Source organism: Myotis myotis, unplaced genomic scaffold (genome assembly GCF_014108235.1).
Source record: "Myotis myotis isolate mMyoMyo1 unplaced genomic scaffold, mMyoMyo1.p scaffold_m19_p_2, whole genome shotgun sequence".
Lineage (NCBI taxonomy): Eukaryota > Metazoa > Chordata > Mammalia > Chiroptera > Vespertilionidae > Myotis > Myotis myotis.
The window spans coordinates 32,318,287-32,339,058 of record NW_023416324.1 but is presented as its reverse complement, the minus strand read 5'-3'; the positions used below and the strand labels follow the sequence as shown (position 1 = coordinate 32,339,058).

Genomic DNA, 20,772 nt, shown 5'->3' with positions numbered 1-20,772 from the left:
ACTTTTAAATGCATTTCTCTCCTGACCTTGACTGTCACATAGTCATCATAATCACTCTGCCCAGAGCTATCTGAGCTGCCAGGACAGCTTCTGGCCTTTACACTCACAGCCTCACTCTTTCCATGTAAGAGAGAAACACCCATCAGTCGCCTCCTGCACGCCCCCTACTGGGGATTGAACCCAAAACCTGTGCACGTGCCCTGACCTGGAATCGAACCAGCGACATTTGGTGAACCAGATGATGTTCCAACCAACTGAGCCACACTGTCCAGGGTGAAGGAAATTTTCTCAAGGAATTTGGACTGGGCCTTTACAAATGGGTAATACTCCATCAGATGGCTATGGTTTGGAGATGAGGGAGGTTACAGGGAAAGGGAGAGGGCATTCCAGGGAAAGCTAATGGCATGGAGGTGCGAGATCTGGCTGCTGAGGTCAGTATGCAGGGCTTATGACAGGGAGCCGCAGGAGGGCAGCACGGGGTGGAGTGGAGGGACGGGGAGACAGACGTGGAGAAGCTCATGGATGACTTTGAACATTGAGCCAAGGAATGTGGCTTCTTCCATGGCCCAGTGGTCCTTTCTCATTAAAACAGTGGTTCTCAACCTTGGCTGCACATTAGAATCACCTGGGAATCTTTTTAAAATCCTGATTTCTGGGTCTCATCCTCCGGAAATTCTGTTTCTTTGTTATGGAATGGGGCCACAACATTAGTAACAAAGAAACAGAATTTCTGGAGGATGAGACCCAGAAATAAGGATTTTAAAAAGATTCCCAGGTGATTCTAATGTGCAGCCAAAGCTGAGAACCACTGCAATAAAATCAAAGTCCTAGGCCCTCCTTTAAATTGAGTTTTAATTGAATTAAATATCATGACTCCAAAAAAAAAAAAAATCAAGGCAATGAAACAAAATGCCACTTGTCAGGTAAATTCCAGCACACACCCTTTCTCAATCTTGGAATCAATAGAAGTCCATGGAGAGCCGTCTAACACAGTGGAGCAAGGGAGAGATCAATGAATAGTATTGCCGTCCATTCACTATCCCAAACTAGATACTCTAGAGCAGTGGTTCTCAACCTTCTGGCCCTTTAAATACAGTTCCTCATGTTGTGACCCAACCATAAAATTATTTTCATTGCTACTTCATAACTGTAATGTTGCTACTGTTATGAATCGTAATGTAAATATCTGATATGCAGGATGGTCTTAGGCGACCCCTGTAAAGGCCGCCAGAGGGGTCGCGACCCACAGGTTGAGAACCTGCTCTAGAGTCATTCTAAAATTTAAATCCAACTGAGTCTCCCTCTCATGCTTAACACCTTTCACTGTCTCCCCATTACCTGTGGAGTAGAGGCCAAGATTCCTGACATGCCAGTTAAGCACACAACCTATTCACACCCAGGACATAGTACAGAACGTGGCTCCATGGAGAATAATATGCTGAATGCCGAATGCACAGATGAATATGAGTAGCGTGTATGCTTTAGAGAATTACTGAGGCTGCGGTGGAGACAGTGGGTCAGAGGAGCTAAGAGGAATTCGGAGAAGAGAGATCTATCTCTAGGTGCCTATTGCAAGAGTCCAGGTGAAGGACAAAGAGACCTGAACTGGAGTGTGGCCGGGCTATTGCTAAGAGCCCCTTGAACTTCCTGGGAGGTGAATGGGTCCCCCCTGCCCTTCCTGTGCTCCAAGTCCCCCAGAGCCCACGGGTTGCTGTTTAGAGAAGTTTCTATGCTCTGGGGTGATGGCCCCCCTTTTCCTAGAGGAGAAAGGCCTGTGTTGCTATAACAACTTGGCTGCAGTTCTTTTAGGCAGATCCGTTTTCTTAAATCATTTAAGGAAAATTAGCTGCCATAACAACACAGAGCGGTTTTTAAAATAGAGCAACACAGGACTGGGCTTATTTTTTATTTTTTTTTTCTCTTGCTCACCTCCTGTAGTCCTCAAGATAAGCCACTCTCTTTCTATTAAATAAATAACTAAACTGTAACACACTGATATGACAGAGTGGATGGCGACATGGTCAAACACACAGAGCCAGCACTCACTCCTGCTACACAAACACAGATGCACAACATAGAAATTTGCAGAAAATGCATGCATTTACATTCATAAGACAGAAAATGCATCCACATAAAGACATAAACTTAGTAAATGAGTATATAGTTATATATAATCACGCAAACCACACACACACACACGGCCAGGCACAGGTCCACTACTGCATTACCACAGAAGGAGGCAGCCCATGAGGTCTGTTCGCAGTGTGAGCAGAGGTTTCACTGGGTCACCAGACAGGAAGGCCCTGCAATAGCAGCTCCTCGCTGGAAGCCAAGGGGCACCTGCGTGTTCATACCCAACAACCTGAGGACAGGGACGGGGAAGGAAGGGGAGAATCCTGCTGGTGGAAGGATGGGGGTAATGGGTAAAGGGTAGGGGCACCCCCATTCTCACCCCACATACACACTTGGAAGTCAACAAGGAGGGCGGTGGCCTCAGCCATGGCATTTGGGTGGGAAATTCTTTAGCGTGGCAGGATGTTAACCACCCCTAGAGGAGGCAGTACCCCCCTGATGAAAACCACACCGCTGGGCCATTGGCAGACTGTCTCACTGAGGCTTTGTTTGATCCCCATGTCTTTGACTTTATTGTCCCAAAGATCCCCTGCAGGGAACAGCTGGAACCGAGTGGGCTTGTCTTTGAGGCAGCGAGAGGAGCCGACAGCACTGAGGCCTTGCCAGAGTGGCTGAGCCACGCATGTGCATGGTACTTGGGCAAGTTTCTTCCCCTTGCCGGGTCTCTCATTGCCCCCTGTGTATGCACTGTAGGGTTTGAAGGATGATCTCTGCAGGGCCTTTCTGGCTCCAAGAATCTATGACGTCCTGTAGTTATCGCTGATTATACTAGTATGTAGAAAGGCAGGATTTCCATGATAAGGCGAACAATCCTGGCAGCTGCGGGGGAAGGACAGCCTGCAGTGAATGCAGGTGCTTAGCACATGCAGATGTTTCCTAAGCCTCAGTGTGCCCATCTGCTAACAGGGAGGAACAACCCCTGACCTGCTACTTGAATGAGAAGCCTTTTATAAAGGCAAGGGAGAGTGTTGCCTGGGGGAGGGGGAGAGGGGTGTCCCGTTGAAATGGCCGGCCTGCAGCCAGCTGCTGGAGCTTTCACCTGGGATGGATTAAATGTGCTCACACTACCAGCTTCGGTCACACACTTGGCTCTACTCCAGGGTTTCCCCACTCCTGCCAACCTGGCCCAAGAAATCAGTAAATAGCCACCAGGCGAAAGGTTCAATGTGGGAATAAAGACTAGAAGTGAACGTAATTGTGCAGGGAGCTCTGAGAACAGAGAGTGCTTTGGGTTCATGCAATTTTTACAGCTTTTCCTACAATGGCTTGAGATGCTTTATGAAACTTTAAGGGATTTTAAGAGAAATCATTATTTTTCTAAAGGGCAACTTCTCCCACCTGTGATAAAAGGCATGGATTTTCTAACTCTCTGGATTATAACTTTGACTTTGGCAGCAAGCAGGGTGGAGAGATGGATCTCTCGCCTAAGAGTAATATTCCTGTCAAGTCGGTTGTTTGCTTCAATTTCTCTCACATCTTTTCATCCTGAAAGGCCCCGGATACGTCTCGCCAACTGACTAGATGCACATTGTTTCAACTGCATGGGGATCAGCAAAGCTTCTCCAAGGTTCCCCTTGAGTCAGTTCAGTTAAACACTCTGTGTCTTATTTCCCCTGTCTGTCCATTGGGATGAACAATTTCCATCTCATGGGATTTCTCTCAGGATAAGATATGTATAAATAACCTTCAATAGTAGTTATATGAAAAATGGAGCTATTAATATTTTATGCACTTGGCCATTATAGTACTCACCTCACTGCCCACCCTCCTCCAGCTCCCATACCCATCACAGATTGTGATCCCACTGAGGGCTTGGACTTCATCTTCGTCATTCTATATGCCTGACATCCCAGCACAGGGCACCTGCCCCCATGAATGGGTGTTGGGAGAGAGGCAAGAAAGAAGAAATCCACTCCTTAAGACCTGGGATTAACATCCTAACAGAGTGTTCTGAAGAAAGATGGAGATTTGCTGAGTAAAGAGAAGTATTCCAAATCAAGATACACTTAGTCACTCTCAAAATTCTACTTCTTCAGAACCCACCTCCAAGCCCCCCTTATCTAAGATTTCCCTGAACCCTCTGGCCCACGATGAACTCTTATTTCCTTATTCTTCTATAACTACAGGGTGTCCCCAAAATGTACACACACACTTTGAATAATTATAAAGAGAATGTTTTTTAAAAGACATTCAATTTTTATTTAACAGCTATCAGCTGTTAAAGTGTGCATACATTTTTTGGGAGACCCTGTGTTAGTGACTTTGCTCCTTTCATCTGGAAGTTTATTCCATAGCAAGAAGAGAGTGTATTCCATGGGCTTGGTGCCATAGTACCATCTCCTTTGACGGTAGGTTCCATCGTCTCAACTACATTACAACCCCTTCCCCGCCCCAGTGAGAGGCTCTGCCCCTCACTTCTCTGCTGCTCTGAGCGGGGTGGGCCCCACGACCCCCCACCCTGGTGGCTCCATGAGAACCCCCTAAGCATTGATGACAGTGCTCTCTCTCCAGAAGGGCGGTTGTTTGGGTGTCTGCGGGCATCCCACAGAGCTGGGTCCACAAGTGCACATCCTGGTGTATCAGTGACAGAGTCCTGCTTTCTATGGTCCGAGCTGCTCATGGACAGCGCCCCTCTCTTCCCGCCTGCACCTCCAGCACTTGGCAGAACCCCACACTTGGTAGGCACCTGATGAGTGTTTGGGGAACTCTTGGTAGCTACCTCTCCTGACCTTGGTTTCCCAGCAGGACAGCCCTCACTCATCCCAAAGAAACCCACTGTTATTTCTCAGACCTCCACAATTCTCTTACTGCACTGCGTTGTCACGGGCTCATCGTCCTCCTTCATGCTCCTCCCTACTGATTCCTTGTCACAAAAAGCTCCCACATACAGAGCCTCTCCTCTAGCTCACGAATTCAGAAATTCCAAGTGTTAGAACTCAGCCCTGTACGCCCTCCATCACAGACCCACAAATATTGAAGTTCTCTTCGCTCCCTCTCTGCCACCAGGGTCTGTGCCCCTTAACCTTGTGTCTAGGTTAGACCAAGCTGGCCTCCCCATTTTTCCTGCCCCGTGGCACCCAATTATCCAGGCCACAATGAGCTAAAAAGGGGTCTCTGTGGGCAACCCGCCACTCCTGCAATAACTTCCTTCTACTTACCCAGCGACTCCAGGTCCTCTGGGTCATCTCTCACAGAACTTTTCCAATGAACCCACCCCAGCCATTTCTCCCCCTTCCAGTGGACTCCTCCCCTCCCAGCCCCTGGTTTGAGCAGGTTGGGGTCTGTATACAGCCCACTACCTGCTTAGGCACTCAGCCAAGCCCACCTAAAATGGCACGGGTTCCGTTTCCGGTGCCTTGTGTTCAACGTGTGGAACTTTTCCGAGAGTTATTTTCAGTTGTTACTGTTGGGAGGCTCTCGAGCCCAGGATGAATTCATGCTGGTACATCAAACAGCACATTGCGTTTCCGAAATTGGCCTTAGCCATGGGAAATCAAGTAAGCCAGATGCCTAATGAGCCCATTATTTACCCTGGTGGAGAGAGCTGAATTCTGATGAAAGGGACCACACTGATCACTGCTTCCAGCAAGAACTGACTGTTTAACCTTTCATCAAGAAATTGCCCCATCCGCCCGGCTGGTGTGGCTCAGTGGATTGAGTGTTGTCCCATGGACCAAGAGGTCCTGGGTTTGATTCCCTGTGAGGGCACATGCCTGGGTTGCAGGCTCGATCCCCAGTAGGGGGTGTGCAGGAGGCAACTGAGAGATGTGTCTCTCTCATCAGTAGTTCTAGCTCTCCCTTCCTCTCTATTTAAAAACAAATAAAAACATATTTAAGAAAAGAACAGAGAAAGAAATTGCCCCATCCTCCCGAAGTACCAACGCCCACCCCCCAAGCCCGGTGCTGACCCTGGTGTCTGGCTATGAGGCATTTTACAGCCTGGGCCCGGCCTGGCTGTCTGGCCAGTGAGCCTCAATGCTCACCCACCCAGCAAGTCATTCCAGCTCATAGTGCTGATTTTACTTCAAAGCTAGTAATGCGTGTAGATGAAAGAGGAGCTTCCCTGTGCTCTTGAGCAGAAAAAATAAATATTGTTCCTTTACCCATCAATACGCATTTTCTTTGCCCAGACACTATAGGCTGGAATGCAAAGGCAATCAGGAACAGACCCTCCCTCAAGAAGCAGTAATTCAGAAGAAAGCAGTGGTTTTCAAACTGGTTTAAGAGAGCTGTTGCAGGGGGCCTGAGGACCCCTCCCAGAGGGCTCCTATCCATTTTAACCAGAGCAGGATAATTCTGTGATTAAGAGCTCAGGCAAAGGCCCAGACTTAAATCTTATTTCAACCCTCGATAGCATTGCTTTCTTGGATGGGTTCTTTAACCCTTCTAAGCTTCAGTTTCCTCCTTTGTTAGAGGTTGTTGTGAGGATTAACTGGAGTGGCTTGCTTAAGGCACTCTGCCAGGCACATAGAGTCTCAAAAGATGTTCACCTTTATTTAGGATAAGAAATGTGTTTGAATAAAGGATCCATGGGCTAGAAAGTTTGTAAATCCCTGGGCTAGGGCCCCAGACTCAGTAAAGCAATGAGTGCAGGACAGGGTAGTAAGCACTGTGATAGACAAAAGCTCTGGGTGCCACGTGGGAAAGCAGGTCAGCTCACCTGGACTTAGAGAGAGGCAGCCTCCAGCGATGAGTTTTGAAGGAAGAGGAGGAGTTGTTTAGACAAAAACTGGGGGAAGCATTACAGGCAGAGGGAGCCGCGTGTGTGAAGACACAGCATTAGGTGAATACACTCAGGGAATCCTGAGGAGTTGGCTGTAGTGGACTGGGGGGAGCATGTGGGAAGGGCGGGAGGCGGGGCTAGTGGTAGGCAGAGCCCAGTTGTCAGAAGCACAGTGGGCTGCCTCTGAAAGCTTGGACTTGATCCTGAGAGCCTCAGGAACCCTCCAGCAGGGAGCAGGGAAGATGTGGAAGGCAAAAGAGAGGGGAAAATGTTACTATGACTTTCTGGGGTTTAAAATATATTGTTGTGTTTGTAGCTTTCAGCCAGCAATTGCAGTGCTAGAAACCCAGGCTGAAATAATCTGAAATGTGAATAAAGATTTGGGGGGGGGGGAGTCTACAGATCATTATTTACTAGTATAAATAATGAAAAACCGAGAAAAATCTAACTGCCTCACAGTGGGAAACTGATTAAGTGATTCACGATACATTCACATAATGGATGTTTATGAAGAGTTAATAATATTGTAAAGATGCTTATACTATAATTTTAACTGAAGAAAATGCTGAAGACAAAGTTGCCTGTGTATTATATGTTAAGACATACAAAAAGAGCAGATTTAAAACACTCAAAAAGAATGGATGTAAATTAGATGTTAACAGTGCTATTTCTGGGTACTGGGGTTGTTTCCCTCCCCCCTGCTTTTTTATATTTCCCAACAATTTTTCCACAAGTATATGTTCACTTTAAAACTGGGGGGAAGCCCTAGCTGGTTTGGTTAGAGTATCAGCCCTCAGACTGAAGAGTCTCAGGTTTGATTCTAGTCAAGGACATGTACTTCAGTTTCAGGCTTGATCCCCGGTGTCAGAGGGGGTGCATGTAGGAGGCAACCAATCGGTGTGTTTCTCTCACATCAGTGTTTCTCTCACTCTCCCTCACATCAATATTTCTCTCTAAAAATCAATGGAATACTTGCTTTGCCAGCACACATACTAAAATTGGAACAATACAGAAAAGATTAGCATGGCCCCTGTGCAAGGATGGCACGCAAATTCGTGAAGTGTTCCATATTTTTTTTTAATCAATGGAAAAAAATATCCTCAAGTGAGGATTAACCACAACAACAAAAAAAAAGAAAAAAGAAAAGAAAGAAAGAAAATGGGGGGAAAAAATCAAGGAAGGAGGAGGGGACAGATAGGAGGAGGGGCCTTACTTTATAAAACAAAACCAAATTCATCAGGGACAACTGCATGTCTCTGAGCCAGTCCCTAGGGTAAAGCCAGGGAACCCACATTATAGAAGGACATGGATCAATCAGGACCCATCTTCTAACTAGCCACCCTTCTATCCTCCCATCCAACCATCCATCCACTGTACCTCTATCCTCTCTGTTCAAACTCCTATCCCAGGGGCACTCACATCCAAGCTACTAACATTCTAGGATGTCTGCCAATTCCTCGCCTTCCTTGTTAGCATAGCAGTGACTCTCTCCCCTTCCCCAGAGCAAAGATCAAATTGCGCCCTTTCTTCCTACTCTGGGCCCTTCTCAGTCTGCTAAGTCTTTGACCTTTAAGTACTGCCCTCTTCAGGCCCTGGAAGGGGAGAGGGGTGCTGATATATCTTGAGCTTCTATTAAGTGCTAGGCTTTGTCTCATCTGATTGGCATAACAGCTGTGTGGAATGGATGCCATTATCCCTGTTTCTTAGGTGAGGAAGCCAGGGCTCAGAGTGAATGACACCCTGATGCCCCACCCCCACCGTAATCTCTCCTGGTGCACACTTATATCCTCCATATCATGCTGATTGCTTTATGTGCTTGTTTTTGTCAACTCAACTGTGGACTGCTTGAGGGATAAAATGACATTTCTGTCACCTCTGCATTCTCTTGCCCAGAGCGTGGTACCTAACACATCAGCACAATGTCAGCTGATAAAGGGAACAGATGAAAAGCTGTTAGAACCTAGGAGGTCCCACCACTGGTGGTGGCCGAGCAGGAAAGAAAGGTCACATCTGCCAATCCCAAGGCCCATTCCCTGATGCAGCAGAGGGGAGTGCCGCCAGGGGCAGAGTAGATACCAGGGAATGTGATCCTCCAGAACCCTGGGCCCAGCATTCCCCAGGGGTCTCCTCTTTATCTCTAAAAGACACAAATGGCCAACCTAGAAGAGAGGAATTCTGTTGAGTTAGCTTTTTCTTGAGTATGATGACACCTTTGATAGCAAATGTTCATAATTACCCGCATTATCTTTAGATTCGATTGCTATTATAAATGGACATACCAGGTTCATTCATTGCTTTGGATACCCTGCCCCTCCCCTGCCACTATAAGGAGTGCTTGGTTTAAGAAGCCCAGAAGGAATTCAAAGACTGATAGGGTGGGTAAATCAGAAGCCAGTTCTTAAGTGGGGTCGGCTAATGTGGATGCAGTCGAAAGGTTTGCATCTCATGGTGTGTCTTCATCTACAGATCGTCAGCACCCCTGAGGATGTCCACATCCCTAACTTCTGGTTTGGCCACAGTTGACCTTGAATTAGTAGGCTACTTCTGGCCTTCTAGGCTCTCAGAACTCACTTTGCCGTACGTGGGACCAGAGAACTTCAGAGTTATAGAAGCTAAACAAGTGTTCCAAACCCACCTTTTATAGAAAGAGAATGTAGAGAGAGATCACATGAGCACAGGCAGGGAGCCGGCCACACTGGGAGACAGTACTGCAGAGCCGGGCCTCAAACCCAGGCCTTGTGACTGCCATCAGCCGGAAGCACGCACCCTCTAGGCCCTGGGGATGCATCCCTAGCACATGGGTCTTGTCATCATTTTTCCACTAATTTGTCACAGAGATATGCAGGTTTCAGAGCACATTCACATACAAGCATTCATGGGACCCTCACTGCTATGTTGTGAGATAGAGATTATAGTTTTGTTTTGCAGATAGGGAAACACAGGCCTGCACTTATGAAGTAACTTTCCAAGAGACAGAGACAGGGCTCGCATGTAGTTCTGACTCCAGGGGACCCTAGTCTGGCCCAGGGCTTAGAACACGGATGGATGAAGGAAGGAAGAGAGGAGCAGAAGGAGCAAGGCAGAAGGTCATCACTGTTTCCTTTTTCTCTTTTTCCTCTTTAACAAAGCACCTGTATTCAGTGTCCCCTTCCAGACCACCAACTCTTTCCACGGCGCAGAGCAAGGTGTGGGAGAGGCAAAAGCAGTTCATGGTTCAAGTCATAGTCAGGGCTAACTCTCAGCAAACTCATGGTCCCTGCTCTAAGGTGAGCAGAAGTGGCAGACTCAGGCCAGAACAAGTCAAATCCTGAGGAGCAAGGGGCCAGCTAGTGTGTTGGATAGGAAGGGCAGAGAAAGGGTAGATATAGTTGGAGAGACGACAGTTCAGACAGGAGACATCACATAAGCAAAAGTATGGAGGATGGGGAGAACAGAGGGAAGGAGGTGGGTCTGGCTGATATAAAGTGTCCCTTTGGGGAAGGAATGGACTTTTAAAAAGTGATCAGATTCTAAAGGGACTTAGAATACCAGGCTGAGATATATGAGGTTTATTATTTGGGCCAAAGAGAGGTGTGTGTGGGAAGGGAAAGAACAGATGACAAGCATTAGCTCTGACTATGCAACCAGCTGCAGCGTTTAGATTTCAAAATGGCAACCCTTTAACCTGACAGTCTACTGTGGTATAATTTGTTAAAAATGACAAAATGTCTCATTTTTCTGCAGTTCATTTTGACCTTTCTTAATATTAGAAAGTTAATTTCAGAAGGGAAATAAATGTATTAGTGTTGTCACAGTCATGAAAAGATGAATTTCATACTGTCAAGCTGTTTCTTTGAAAGAATCCATCATGCTGTAAAATGGTTGCCTTCCGACACCCAGCATCTCCCAGCTCCCCTCCCCCGCCCTCCCTCCTTCTTTCCGTTCTCCATTCTCTCTTCTGACCCTTCCATCTGCTGGCACACTTACTGTGATATGCTCTGGGAAGACAGAGAGAAAAGACATGGTCCCTGCTCTAAGGTGAGACACACGCTAGTGGAGAGCAGCCATTGTAGGTGTATAAATGCCCCGGGAGGAGGGAGCCAGGTGCCAGGGAAGGAGCACCCAGAGGAGCCATCTGCCCTGCAAGGAGACTCCCATTAAGTTAGGAACCTGTGCCCCATAGTAGAACTTGGGTTGACTCTGTGAGTACCATAGGAGAAAAGACAGTAGGTAGGATGCTGAAGTGTCAGGTTTTGGTCCCATCTCCAAACTATCGTAGTTACTAGTTACTGAGCACCCGGACTGTGGTACACATTCCGCATACATTACTGCACTTAACCTTCACATCTTTATCAAAATATTTTTTTTTCAGAAAAGGAAAATGAGGCACAGAGAAATAAAGTGAGTTGGCCACTTGTGTTGTAAATCTCATACAGAGTTGACTCCAAAATCAGGTGGCTCCCAGTCTACTGTGCTTCATCTCCAGCCGGCTATGGGGAATTATTTTCATTATACTTCATGGTATATTGTTATTAAGTTCACTGTACCAATTATGCTTACTGCGTGTGACCTTGGAAAACCCAGTTCTTTCCTCTCTCTGGGTCTCAGTTACTCATTTATTTAATGAAGCGATTAGACCAGCTCTGACTTCCTTGTGGTTGAGAGAACTCCTGGATTCCCAGTGCTTCTCAAGCCTTAATGTGAAGGAAGCATGTGGTTTTCTTATTAAAATTCCAGCTCTGCTCAGTAGGGACCTGGGAATCTGCATTTCTAACAGGCCCCAGGAGACGCTGATGTGGCTACTCTGAGGACCTTACTTTGAGTAGCAAGGGCATCACCTTTGGCTGGAACAAACTTTTGGGTGCAGAGTAGACCCACTGAGGATGTGGGTTTAAGACTGCTGAAAGAAAAGCAAGCAATGAAAGCAACCTTACTAAGCCCCAGTCAGAAGTGGAGTTCAGGGCTAATTTTGTTACCTGGAATTTTCAGTTTTGGGTTTAAAACTAGTGATTCTCTTAAGAGATTGAAAGGAAGAAAATTGGACTTGTAAGATCTTGAATAAATGTTTTCTACCTCTCTGACATGTGTTTTGATTCAAGGTGCAGTCCGATGTTCCCCTGTATCAGATTTCTAGCTCAGATGAATACAGCAGCAGCTCTCCTATGGGGAGGTGACCATGGCTTTCCATCCCCACATCTCAGTGTGAGTGTGGGAGCAGGGGGAGGCAGCTCCTTTCCCAGGATTCACCAGCACTCTCACTGCCTAAAGCCCTCAGGGATCCCCATCACCTACTGGGTTACGACCCTCCAGCTTGGTATTCAAAGCTTTCCATGCAGTTCTCTATGCTCCCTTGCATGACACTCTTACTCTGATTTCCCTGAGGGACATATGGCTCACCCACATTCACACTGCCAGCCTTGTTGCTTTTACACCTATCTGTGCGCCTTTACCCTGCCCGCCTCCACATTCCCCTCTAACTGGGCTATTTTCTCTCCTCTCTCATTGTCCAGCCCTCAAAATTCTGTATAGGATTTAGGTTTGTCTCCATGCCACCACTTTCATCATCATCACAGCTGTAAATGGGTACTTTTCTGGGACCATAGCTTTTTTACTATCATTTAATTTTGAGAACAAATGATAAGTTCTCAGAATTAGGCAAGTATCCCCATTTTTTATATGAATAAAAAGAGACATGGGGATTCCAGCCTGGATCTGTTGAACTCCAAAGTCTGGATTTCTTCTCTCCTTCCTTTGCCCTCCCCTAGAGCCCCTTTTCTTTGTGAAGAAAGGAGAAAACAGTTTTGTTGGGTAAAGAGGATGAGTGAGGTAGACAGAATGGCCTAAAAGGTGCTGAATATTAAAAGCAGGGGGAAGGCTGCCAGAGGAATGCAGGTTGGGGGATAAAGAGCATATCCGCCCTCTGTTCTTCACTGAAGAAGTGTACAATAGAGCCCTTTCCAGTGTGCAAAGCAGTTTCCCCACATTATCTCATCTGCGTCTCAAGATTGCCTTCTTTGGGCTACATTTTGATGGATTCCTATGATTATCCTCAATACTACTGGGTCCCATTCAAGCCAGTCAGGACTAATGAGTTGGAGGCAATCAAATTATAGAATGCCGGAGCCAGAAGGGAAGTAAGAGATTCTTGTTCAGCCTCTTCATTTTGCAAATGAAAAAACTGATGCCAGAAGGAAAATGACTTCCTCAAGGTCACACGGTGATTTGGTGGCATAGATTCATTTGGTTTTATTGCATCTTTTTCCTCAGCTTCTTCCATTTCAGAACGAGGCACTTCTGGGTGAAAGCATATTTTAGTTGATGCCAACAGTCCTTCATGTGGTCGAGAAAGAAAGTACAAGGAAGAAACTCCAATTTTCGGATTCATCTTTGTCTCGCTGCCAACAGAGTAGGCTTTCACCATAGGTTTTTGTTTTGTTTTGTTTTTTCATCAAAGGAAATCTAGACCTTTGACACCTGTCTTTCCCCCTGTGCCTTATCCTTTTCAACTCTTTCTCAAATTATTTCTTATAGCTGAGACCGGTTTGGCTCAGTGGATAGAGCGTCGGCCTGCGGACTGAAGGGTCCCGGGTTCGATTCCGGTCGGGGGTATGTACCTGGGTTGCGGGCATATCCCCAGTGGGGGATGTGCAGGAGGCAGCTGATCGATGTTTCTCTCTCATCGATGTTTCTAACTCTCTATCTCTCTCCCCTCCTCTCTGTAAAAAATCAATAAAATATATAAAAAAATTATTTCTTATATACTCAATACTTAAACGGCTCACAAACATAGCCTCACGGCCTGCATTCATAAGTATTACACAATTGGAGGCAACTTTGAGTTTGAGAAAGCAAACACTTTTCTGCAAGAAACTGCGCTGTATTAGCTTTTGTTGTGGTAACAAATAACCCCAGGAACTTGGTAACTTATAACAGCAAACTTTATTTCATACTCAGGTTACACAAAGGCTGTGAGCAAGTCAGCCACAACTCTGTGGGCTCTGCAGAGCTCCATATATCTTCTCATTCAGGGCAAAATTGGAATTGTAGTCTCTATCTGGAATCTGCTGTTTTCATGGCAGAGGGCAGGACTACAATCCCACTGAGTATAATTCCATACACAGTGGCACATATCATGACTGTTCACATTCCATTGGTGAAAGCATGCCCCAAGGCCAAGGCCACAGTCACTGAGGTGGGAAAATGTATACACTTATTAGATTCTTGGGCAAACAAGATGATGATAGATGATTCCTTAATCCAGAGGAGAGAGAATAGTCAGGAACAGTGATCCAATCTGCCAAAATTGCCTTGCTGGTGAATCAAAATAACAAATAACAATATTGCTTGCCCACACTGATGCCCAGTTTCTGGTCTTTAAAAAGAGGAAACTGGCTTAGGGAAGCAAATTTATATAATGGAAAGAATCAGCTGTAACTGCCCTCCAGGTCCAGTTGTACCACAGACTGACTGTGTGATCTTAGGCAAATTACTCAGCCTCTATTCCCTCACCTGTTCCTTCTAAAGTACAAACCTGTAGTTTTATAAAAACAAGAATGGCTTTATTCTCTTAATGTTTCTTATAATTTGTTTTTTTTTTTAAAACATTAGAAGTACCTTTTAGGAAATAGGTCTTTTGTGAGGGAAATTTTTTTAAAGATAGGATTCTTTTAAGTTATGTTTAATTTAAGAAAAATTGGACTTAATACCATTTTAAATAGAAATATTTATAGCATAATCTGTGTTGAACCAGCCCATTCTATGCCTCTGCCCCTCCTTCTAGTCTCTGTACTTTTCTAGTTGTAGGACTTCCATTCAGCCAGATTTCAGGTGGTTCTAAATGATGGTTGTTCTGTATTTTAATTGTCATTTTGATGTGGTTGTGGTTTACCTATGCCGCCATCTTGGGGTTCTCAATAGTCTTTTTCTATTCTGTTTCTTTAAAAGTATTTTTATTTAGTCATCAGTTCAGCCAGCCAGCCAGCTGTACTTTAATTTGTCTCTATGTGCTGGAAGTTGTTAATGGTCATTGTTTCTGGTTGTAGGATTACAAGTGGCTTATTTAACTTTCATCTTGACCTGAGACAATGTCCGGGCCTTGACCCTGAGCTTCCCAGGGATGGACACCCCTGCCTTTCCCTACCTTCATCTATGTAACCCAGTGGATCCTGAGCTCTCCATGTAGACCCGATTCTTTAAGGACACCTTCTCTGCCCCAGCCATCCCCAGGGGTTAGGTCCCCTGCCCCTGCACCTCACAAACCCCAGGGTGCTGGTCAAAGTCACAGTGCTGATCACTCCACATGGGGGTTGCTTGGTTCCTTCCATGTCTTCCCTGGGAACACAAACTCCTCCTGATGCAGGAACAGGGGCTTATTTATCTCTTTAGTCCCAGCACTCACGCTGGGTCTGACACACAGATATTTGTTGGATGAATTAATAAACATGGTTTTGTTCTATCCAAGCAGGTAGTTGATTCCCACAAAGTTGGGAGCCCCAGCTCAGCCTCAGGCCCTCCAGCCCTCCGGCAGGGGAGGAGCCAGGGCCCTTCCTCAACATTGCTTTGGCCTGTTGGACTCTCTGCAGCTCCCTGTCCTCCCTGCTTCTCTGCCTCCCAGGGCTAAAAAATCTCCATGCCTCTCAGCCTAACGATTCATTTATTTTTCTCCATTGTGAGAAAAAAAGAGTTACAGCACTTAAACTTTAAAAATGAAGGGATTGATTATTATCTTGAGTTTTTGTTTGGTTCTTTCTGACAAGGGATTTAAAATAAGATCTTATTGCCTTTACATCAACAGAGATAGTCTTGCATAAGATACACAGAGAGACACACAAGATACAGCAGGGTCTAGTGGTTAAGGGCTTATGCTTTACAGTCATGCAGATGGGATTTAAATCCTTTCTCTTACTCAGCTGTGTGACTGAGCAAGTGAAGCACCCTCTCTGACACTTTATCTTTAAAACCAGGATAATATCTAAAGCTCTCGCTTCTGTGAGAATTAAATAAGATAATGCACGTGAAAGATAGCGCAATGCCTGACAGTCTCACTAAAAGGTAAGATCACTGGGTTATACAGCCATAACACCTGCCAGTGCCCGGAGCTGCTTTCAAAAGTGCTTTAGTTGTATTAACTCTATTAGTTCTCACCACAGTAAGATAGGTGTTATTATGTGCCCCATTTTATGGGTGAGAAAACAAATTAATTATCCCTGCTGTCCTACAGACAGTACTTGCCCCAGGGAGGAGGGTCAGAGTATGTGCTCTTAGTCCCAAGGCCTCTACCCTGGGGCTGAGATGGGTGCTAGGATTCTATGTTCCCTACCCTCCCGTACCCTTCCCTCCTCCTGTCCCGCATCCCCTCCAACCCCCCCGCCACTTTCTTCTCCCTGAGCTCCCTGCCTTGGAAGTCAGGCCACCTGACAGGAGAATCCCTTCTCTCCATCCTTCATAGAAGCCCAGAGCCCTGGGCCTCTGCCAGGGAGCCTCAGGCCTGCTTCTAAGCTATTTGTCAGGCTGCCAGAGGGCCGGGCAGCCTGTCCATTTTTCATACACAGATATCAGGGTAGCTGACAGAGCCGGGCAGGCTTAGCAACAGCTTTGGCTGTGAACAGAATCTCAATGAAGTCTCTGGCCCAAATCATAGTGGGTGTTGATGGCCTGGGGCTGCCCTGGCAGTCAGGGAGGAGAGCAGGTCCCAGTGCCAGCCCCGGCCCCTCTGCTGGGGGTGGGTTTTTGTCCTCAACCACGTGAAGAGTGGTTCAGTTGCATTTGATACCCACTTTCTTCTGGGGGATGGTGTGTGTGTGTGTGTGTGTGTGTGTGTGTGTGTGTGTGTGTGAAGGAGAGCGACTCCTCATTCACCTGGTTTCCTGGTGTACAGATGGGTCCAGCAGAGAGGTAGTGTGGGGAGAGGAAGGGAGTGTAAGGATGAAAATAACAAGGATTCTGAACCCACTGGGAAAATGAAAGCCAGAGGGAAATGCAGGAGCCTTGCAAGATAATAGAATATCTTAGACCACCTGATTTTACATGTTCCCAACTAACCACAACCAAACACATCTGTAGGTTTTGAGGTAGGGGGACAAAGCAGCTCCTTACAAAATTTACTTAAACAGTACCTTTTATCTTCGAAACTCATGCAACCAAAAGCTAAACATACAACATTAACCTAAAATAGGTTTCAACCATCCATTTCTTTATTCTCACCTTCAGGGTTGCATCCCTTACCCTACCTCTCCAGTTCTAGTCAGTTCTGTGAGATGACTAGAGGTTGTGCCTTCTGGTAGTTGGAACTGCATCCTGACCAGTAGGGTTGGTGTGGGCAGGAAGGATTTAGCAAGCCCTGCCCTGTGTTCAGCACTGAGCAGTGGGGATGCGGATGAGCCGGCCTCCATCCCCAGGCAGCTCTCAGTCCAATGGGAGAGGCAGACCCAGTATCGGGCTATCACGATGCAGCATAGTCAGCTGGAGCAGTGGCAGCAGCCTCCACATGTAGGACACATACTCCACACCAGACGTTTATTTACATGATCTCAAATCGCAACGTAATCATGGAGGAGATATTAGGTTCATCGCAAATACAAGGAAACTGAGGCTAAGAAGGTACATGACTATCATGTAGCTGATACATGGGGCCAACATGACTTAAATCCAGGTCTCTTTTACTTCCGAGTTCATGTTCTTCCTACTCAGTTGACTCCTGTAATAAAGAGCAGGGTGACCTGAGGGACAGAAAATAAGCCCAGCTTGGGAGGCTGGTCAGGAGAGGCTTCCCAAAGGAAGCCACGTTAATGTTGATTGAGCCTTGGAGGATAAGCAGGAATCAGCCTGGTGTCCACAGCAGGGGGAAGAGTGCAGGTCTGGAGAGGAGCGGATAATCAGCACGCAGCAGTGAAGTGGCACGGCTTTCTTGGGAGTTGACTAGAGTGAATAATGCTATAGAAAAGTGATAACATATAAGGCCAGAGAAATAGGGAGGGCCAGATCGTAAAGGATTTTCAAGGTAGAACATTATCCTTAAGTCTTTGGGGAAGCAATAACGGTTTATTAAGCAAAGGAGTGACATGGTCAGATTTGTGTTTAGCAAAGTTATCCTTAGCCGGATGTAGAGGATGAATTGAAGGAGGAGAAATTGGAGACTCTCAGCATCTGTCCATCCATCTCCATTTGTTTCCATCATTTATCCATGTCCTGGTCTCCTCTGAGTGTCCCTGTTTACCTATGTTTGTCTAGTTATCAGTCTTTCCCTCTATCTGACTCGCCTATATATCTGGTCCCTCAGAATCTCTATATATCTCTAGGCAAGACACTTCACCACTCTGAGGCAAAGGTCCCTCATCCATAAAATGAGGATCATAATGCTAGCCTCAAAAGGTTAGATTAGAGATTAAGTGTGATATGGCATGCTAAATCTCTTTATATATTACAAAGTACCATACAAATGTGAAGAATTATCATCTAGCTATTGCTGTCTCAGATGGTAGGTCCTGGACTTTTTATTAAAAAAGTTCTTTGAGTATCTAGGAAAAGGGTTTTCTAATGAATCGGAAATGATACCATCCTTCCAAAAAATGGGAGTATAGTAGAAGTATACAAAAAGATAGAATAGAAGCCTCTGCTATTCTGCTTATTTGGTTGCCTGTCTACTCGTCCATCCATCCATCCATCCATCCATCCATCCATCCATCCATCCATCCATCTATCCATCTATCCATCCATCCCTCTCTCTCAGAATCTCTAGTTGTACTTACATCTGTATTTACAGGCAGTCCCTGACTCAGAACCATCTAAGTCACATTGGCTTTCCCATGCAGTCCCCTTTTCACTGGGACCAACCTTTCACCATGCAATTTTTGAGAACCTCTGCCTTTAAAATAAGAGAGAAAAATAAACTGCGGAATGACCACTGCTATAGATGACTTGGAAGGGGATCTCTTTCCTTATAGTTTTAGGACTCTCTCTAACCCTGTCCTACCAATGTGGATCCCAGGACTTCTGGAAGATTTGAGCTGATTCCACATACATCTGACACTGCAAAATTCCATCAGTCAAAAAAGCTAGGCAGAGAGCCCTATAGAGCTGATTTAATCGAATTCCAGTCTCCGTGGCTAACCCAGGACTGCCAGAGAGTTCCCAGACATCTCCAAGCATCCACATCTTTCACAAACATTGCAAAGGGTTCCGGTGACTTTGCCCTGTAAACCCTTTGTCTCTTAAATGTCCTTTAAGAAGCAGTATTGTATAGTAAGGAGCAAGCTCTGCTCTGCTGCTTATAAGCTCTGTGACTTCAGTCAAGTTACTTAACCACTCTGGGCCTCAATGTCAGATTCAAGAGGATGAGGATCATACCTCCTATTAGAGCTGTTGTAAGGATTTAGTGATATGAGGCCAATGTGAAATGTGTAGCACAGAACCTGACTTATTGTATGCTCGCTGAATTGACTCAAAGTGGAGACTCATTTATTTTTCCTTAGTAGTGAAACATATTGTCACTGACCTAAACACCCTGTTTTTGTGATTTGCATGCATGTGTTTGTATGTGTGAAAGCTGGTGTATCTGTGCATGTGTAGTTGTATGTAGATATATGTTTTTCAATTCAGTGCAGCATTTATGACTGCCGAGACACTAGAAGAGTGCCATCCATGGACATCTCTGTGATGGCGGTGGTCTTCTACACTGTCCACCAGTAGTTACCAGCCACACGTGGCTATGGAGCCCTTGCATTGTGGCTCGTGCAACTGAGGAACTGAACTTTTCTCAAGCTAATTTGAATTAATTTTAATTTAAATAGTCACAAATGTTAGTTCAGCCCTAGATCATGCCCTTCTTTTATATGACACCTGAAATAATTATTGTGGTATGAAAACAATTACCTAACACCTGCTATGTTTCTGCACTTGGACATGCATTAACTCATTTAACCCCTGTCAGCTAGCTTCATGAGAGGAATGGTCTTATTGTCACTTCCCATTTGCTGACAAGGAAGCTAAAACTTGGAGGAATAAAATGACTCCTTCGATGTCACATGGCCATTTCAGGGTTTGAACCTAGACCTCCAATTCCAAATTCCCAGATCTCCTTCCTTTTTAATAAGCTATGAACCTGCTGCCTTATAGCTGTGTTTCCTGTCTACATGTGTGTAGCCACTGCCTCAGGAAGCACTCAGTTTGACACTCAGTGGAGTCCTGGCAACAACCTGACCTGTGAGGCCTGCCATCACCTCTCTGAGCTCCTGCCCATGACTGTCTTGCTCACGCTGCTCTAGGCTCCCTTGCTTTTCAGTGTTTCTGCCCCAGGCTCTTCCTACTAGCACTTACCCAAGGCTGGCTCCAGGTGTATGTATAGTTTCCTCTTGTTATAAATTGGTCACTCTGATTGCACAATGGAGAGCGGATTTGGGTGCTGAAAGAAGGAAGGAGGTGTTCTTAGTGGAAGCAGAGAGGTTAGTTTGGTGGCTACTACAATAGTCCAGACCCTCAATAGCCAATGTCAAAGCCACACCACAAGACTCCTTGCCTGGGGCCTCACAGACTGTGAAGTGCTAGAGCGGGGTGACCTGTGAGATCAGCTAGTGCAAGCTATTATTTGAAGAATGATCAAACCGAGTCACAGAGGTGAGAAGGTGATTTCCTCAAGGTCAGCCGAGTTGCCACAAGAGCTCTCCTTACCTAATTTGATCTTCCACCTGCTATAATCCTTCTCCCACATCACAAGGCCTCATAAAAAATAGAAGTGTTACTATCACCAACCTTCTACCTCTATTCCAATCCCATTTTTATTTTTAGAGAAAGTGTCTCTTTTCATATAGGCCACCAAGTCACCTAACAGGCAGGAATTCAGTTTTCCCTAAACAAATCAATTTTTACAAAGAGCACATCTTCCCCAAGAAGTCTGAGCATGTCCTCCAGAGACTACAGAAATTCATACAAGATGTCTTGGA

At 45.8% G+C, this 20,772-nt stretch overlaps 1 protein-coding gene and 1 non-coding gene across 3 annotated transcripts in view; both read left to right on the top strand.

The window, feature by feature from the left end:
- The window catches only part of BEND5 (BEN domain containing 5), a 211,546-nt gene that overhangs the window by 135,839 nt on the left and 54,935 nt on the right, over window positions 1-20,772 (top strand). The gene's annotated exons all lie outside the window — the stretch shown is intronic.
- LOC118677810 lies at window positions 7,829-7,931 on the top strand. The gene has a single exon (XR_004974536.1). It is a non-coding gene; the product is annotated as a U6 spliceosomal RNA (small nuclear RNA).